The sequence below is a fragment of the Trichosurus vulpecula genome, chromosome 2 (genome assembly GCF_011100635.1).
Source record: "Trichosurus vulpecula isolate mTriVul1 chromosome 2, mTriVul1.pri, whole genome shotgun sequence".
NCBI classification, from domain to species: Eukaryota; Metazoa; Chordata; class Mammalia; order Diprotodontia; family Phalangeridae; genus Trichosurus; species Trichosurus vulpecula.
Window position 1 is genome coordinate 275,389,610 of NC_050574.1, and position 5,725 is coordinate 275,395,334.

The window sequence follows — 5,725 nt, forward strand, 5'->3', positions numbered from 1 at the left end:
TTGCTGGCTTTACAATGAATTCTACCTTTGGGCCTCAGGGCTTTCTGTCCCAGCTTTCTTATTCTGGGGGTTGTGAGTCTAGAATTATAACCTTCAGTTTTCTGAGGTGTGGGGAGGGGTCTGGCTCCCTGGCATCTCACTCCCTGTGGGTGCTCTCCAGCACTTGCTTTTCAGCAATGGTCTCAGCTGTTTGTTGTTTGAGCTGATGTCTGGCACTTCCCCTGGGGGAGCAAGGTTACGTCTGGGCTCCTGGCGTTGACCCCTGCCAACTCTGCCCCTATGAGACTAATGAACTTCTGCTATTTGACCACTGAAGCCCCACTACTTTCTGCTCAGTTCCAGCATTCTTTTTTTTTCCCCGAGGGATTCTCTGGATGGGGAGGGGAGGGATTAGAGCTATTTACCTGGCCATTAAGTGTCCCGGAAGTTCAAGAAGCTGCGTTTAATACGTTTGGGCTGCAAACTTCTGAAGACGGTATTTCACGGCCGGTGGCGTTGCGCTGCCTCTCGTCACTTCCACTGACTGCCGTCCTGTGTTGGGAGGCCTGGGGATCTTCGCCAGTTTCAGGCACCCAGCTTTCTCCCAGCCTGTCTCCCACGTGGATTTTCCGGCCAGCTGCTTCCGCCTTGGTCTGGAGCGGCTCCGCACCGAGCACTCTCCGAGCCTACAGATTCGTGCCTCCGGCCTTTCAGACTCTCCCGGCTCGGAAATTTGCCCCACGCAGACTGCTCGCGGTTTCTGACTCTCTCAAATCTGCTCAAATTAACTTTTTTTATACGAATCTGACAGACCTTGTGAGAGAGCTCCGGTAAGACACCGCGGCCGTCTTGGCTCCGCCCCCTCAATTTCTTTTTCTAAAAGGAGGTTATTTAAGTATTTTATTTCTTCTTCTGCTAATCTGAGCAATTTACATTTTTGTAAATATTCATCCATTTCACTTAGATTATCAAATTTATTGGCATGCAGTTGGACAAAATATCTCCTAATTATTACTTCAATTTCCTTTTCATTGGTGCTGAATTCTCTCTTTTCATTTTTGATACTGGTAATTTGGTTTTCTTCTTTCTTTTTTAATCAAATTAATCAAAAGTTTACCTATTTTATTGTTTTTTCTTCATGAAACCAGCTCTTAGTTTTATTTATTAGTTCAACAGTTTTCTTAATTTCAGTTTTCTTAATATCTCCTTTGATTTTCAGAACTTTCAATTCAGTATTTAATTGGGTATTTTTGATTTGTTCTTTTTTTTAACTTTTTTAGTTTGCATGCCCTTAGTCAGTGACTGTGGTACTCATGAGGTAGCTGTCAAAGCCAGAAATGTCCATTTCTCAGAATTGCTATTCAGCCAACTATGATAAATCAAAGAAATACAGGACACAAGAGGCAGCCAGAGACTTGAGGTCATGTGTCTTGCTCACCTACACAAGCACTGCTCTGTGCATGTAACCATCATATGCCACTGGGGAAGGAGATGAGGAAAGAAAAATCCCTCCCTTCTTTCATTCTACCTTCCTCTCTCCCTATCTTTCTTCCTCCCTTAATGATAGTGTAAGGCAAAATGAGGAGAGTCCCAAGACATATGATTGAAAGAGAGACGACTTTTATTTTTTTCTCTCTTCTTTACATCTAACCTAATGATGAGGGCAGCTCTTCCTGGATTTAGTCACTAATCAATGTTGATACAGTTTTCTCCTGTTACAGGAGGGAATGAACAGAAGTCTTTGGTAAAGCATGTCTTTTAGTAAGGAGCCAGAGCAAATGGGGTCCACTAGAAAGGATTTTTCTACACATTTCATGGGATGGCCTCTACTATGTAGAAGAAATAAACAAATTAACATGAAGTTTAAGAAGCAGGAATTCCTTAATACTTAGGCAGATCAGGAAAGACCTTTTGTTGGCAATTGTATTGATCTGAGCTTTGAATGGAGCTCTAAGGGACAGAGGGGATATGGGACTGCATTTTATGAATAAGGAACAGCCTGTAAGAAGGTAGAGAAGTGTCAGGACAAGGAATGCTATATGAGGAAAGGAGACAGTAAGTAGGTAAGTTGGATTGAAAAGTAAAAGATGAAAGAATGTGAAATTAGTTTGGAAAGGCAGATTGGAACCAGTTTATGCAGGACTTCAAATTCCACATTAAAGAGTTTATATTTAATCCCAGAGGAAATAGGGAGCCATTGAAGCTTCTTGAGCAGGGAAGTAATCTCTGTTTTAGAAATGTCAATCTGACATCTTTGTTAGAAGATGAGTTGGGGCGGGGGATAGGAGGCAGGTGACCAATTAAGAGTCTATTGCAGAACTTCAGATGAGTAAAAATCAGTGCCTGAATTACAATATTTATGGTCTGAGTGGTGAAAAGGGGTTGAATGAGATGAGGAGACAAAATCAACAAGACTGACAATTCATTGGGGTTAGGGGTGAGACAGGGAGAAGATTAAGAATGTCAATAAGCTTTTTGAGCTGGAAAAGGATATGGTGCCTTCAACAGACATAGGGAATATTGGAACATGGATGGATTTGTGGTAAAGATAATGAGGGGTTTTTGGACATTATGAGTTTGAAATACTTAATGGACATCCCTGTGAAGATGTCTCACAGGTGGTTGCAAATGGAGCATGGCAACTCATAAAAGAGGAGGGCTAGATAAGTAGATCTGGGAGCTGTCTGCATGGATATGATAATTATATCCACAGGAGCTGGAGAGATAACTGAGTGGAAAAATATATAGACGCACAGAAAAAGAGAGAGAGAGAGAGAGAGAGAGAGAGAGAGAGAGAGAGAGAGAGAGAGAGAGAGAGAGGGAGAGAGTCTCTTTCAGCTCTAAAGCTATGATTCTATGATCCCTCTTTGCTCAGATGACAAGTTTGAGCCTCAAGTTGCTTCCCTGGCTTTGCACTAGCATAAGCTGCCACATACCTCTTTTTTTCTGAAAGGCCGTTGTCAAAAGACAATAGAATAAAAAGGATGAGGTCTTGGAGTCAGGTTCCTTCTCTGAGTTTTATTCCTTATGTGGACCATTTTAGGTATAGTGGACATCTATCTTTATAATGGGCAACCTATAACCCTGGTGTTTTTGGTGGCATTTAGTACAGTTATTTGTAATGCTCTAGCCTTCTACAATCAATCAATAATTTATTAAGCACTTGCTGTATGCCAGTTATTGCACTTAGTGATGGGTATACAAAGATAAAGAACACAGTAACCCTTACTCTCAAGAATCTTACATTCTGAGCTTCATGTATATCTCTCTTATCTTTCCATTCCCAACTACTAACCAATTGCCACACACAGAACAGGAATACCAGCCTAGTTGAAGAAGGGTACTCTGAGGGAGAGACAGTAGACATCAATCGTGTGCCAGCCAAGTCAAACTGCCACCACCATCTTTACCACTCTCTCCCTTCATTTTCTGATGGGGACAGCCCAGAACTCTCAACTCAATATCCCTGAGAATAGTGATATTTAATGATGAAATTAAAGAAGAGCTATTAACATCTGCTTTGCCACTGCACCCCAAGGACCATGAGACTTTTCCATTTGACTTAAAATGAGAGTAGGTACTGTCTTAATTTTCTGTTTACTCAGCCCTTGGCACAAAGCTTTGCACACAATAAGTGCTTAATAAATGCTTTATCTATCCACTCCACCTCCATTGTTCATATTTTTGTCTTCTACAGCTTCCCTACCCTTTTCCCTTCTCTTTTCCCCTAATTTTTGTGAAATAAGTATTTCTAAAGCACTAGAGCAGTTCATTTTTAAAAGGAACTCTGTGAATTGTTTTGAAAATGAAATAATTTTTTTTTAAAATTCAAGTAATCGCCTCTCACTTTGATCTATCCTAACATTTTTGAATTGTCTTTCCTTTTTATAATGTCTTTTTGAAGTGGGGGTACTCTTGTAATGATATATCTTCATATTTTTGGCTTAGGCAGCAAATCCACAGGACAATTAAAATGTCATGAAAGCATCAGGCATAAAACAGGTCAAGTAAAATGCAGGAAAATTTATGGCAGAAAGCAAAATTCTTTTGCAGCAGCATTTCTCAAAGCCTCCAAAGATGATTCCCAAACCTTGATTCACCATCCTCCTGGAAATTTAAATCCAAGACTGTTTTCAAATGATGCCTCCATTTCAAAGTGTTCAGCTGTGCAGACAAATCTTATTAGAAGCTGAAAGCACCTAAATAGAGAGGTGAACATTTAAGGTATTGGGCATAATGATGCAGCACTAACATAAAGCAATTGCTCTATGTTAGGCACCAGAGAGCTGAAATATACGATTTCTGGCTAACAGGAAGATGAGTTCTATAGAAAGCGTGTTTTTCTGCTCCTGACACGAGGCAGAGAGCTTATGAATGGGCTGCAGCAACCTCCCTGAAAGTGCATCATTACTGGTTTGCAGCTACACAGCACTCAGTTCCCTCCTAAAAGCATATGACTATTAATTTTCTTAGGCTTTCAAAGAACCGTTGGCCTGGAATCTGTCACACAATGCCCTTTATGTGTCAATATGGAGAGAAATCTCCTCCTTCCCAAGTCTGACAAAGAATTGGTCAACTTGTGATATCAATTTATATCTTTTTCTTTTAGCAAGTATGATGAGGGGTTGGGAGAGGGGAAATCTATACAAAGATTTGATTGCAAAGGTTTGAGTATATATTGGATAACAATGGCTTGGTTTGATGAGAGGAATCTAGAATAGCTCTCAGCATGGGGCAGAGGCCAGCTTCTATTCTCGTGAATGATCATCTTTTTATACTATAAAGAATTAATATGTGTGTAGTAGATTAATAGAATATTTAGCTATGACCATAACTCCCAAGGATTGATCTGGTGTAAAATTCTTTAGATCCCAAAGCCCAGTCAGAGGATGACACTACAAAACCTCCTACAGAGAGTTCATTCTTCCTCATTCCCATTTCTATTTTTTCCTTCTCCCAATTTTTCCACTTGATTTCTATGTGATTTTGTGCTCATCACTTACCTTCTGTGGGCTTCACATTCCCTATCTATAAAGTAAAGGGGTTGGGCCAGATGAACCATAAGTTCTTTAATATCTTTTAAGTGTGTAGCCCTCCCTCCCTCCAATCCAATTCAATTGCAAGTCGTGGTATCATCTTCCTGATGTGATTCCTGATTTGAAAACGAAGGACAAACCACAACCTGTGATGGGGACCCAACTGGCCATTTCCAGTTGAGCATCTCAACTCCTCCTCTCCTCTCCTTTCCTCTCCTGACCTCTCCTCTCCTCTCTCTCCTCTCCTCTCCTGAGGGTGTTCTACCCAAAGGGAGGTATGGATGAAACTTACCTAGTTATCTTGGGGTTTACTGGCTAGATTTCTTTCTTGAAGACCATGCCTTAAATCCCATTCACTCTGGTTCTAATTGATTGGCCAACAATAGGTCCCTGCCTAAGAACCACTTAATGGTTATTTTGGGGGCTCTGGTGGCTCAGAGTGAAAGCATCTTTTGGACAACAACCCTGAGGGTCTTTCCCTTGCAGTTTGATTTTTTTATTATTATTAAAGGGACCATCCCTTGACTCACTTTTTTCCCTTGACTCACTTCTTAAAGTAATCACTGAATGGGTATTGCCTCAGTCAAAGTGAGACTTCAGAAAGACTTTAGCTTAAAAAGGCCAAGGTCTCCCACTGCATCCTGAGCCATCTCCAGTTGTCCTGATCTGTATCTGGCCACTGGACCCAGATGGCTCTGGAGGAGAAAGCA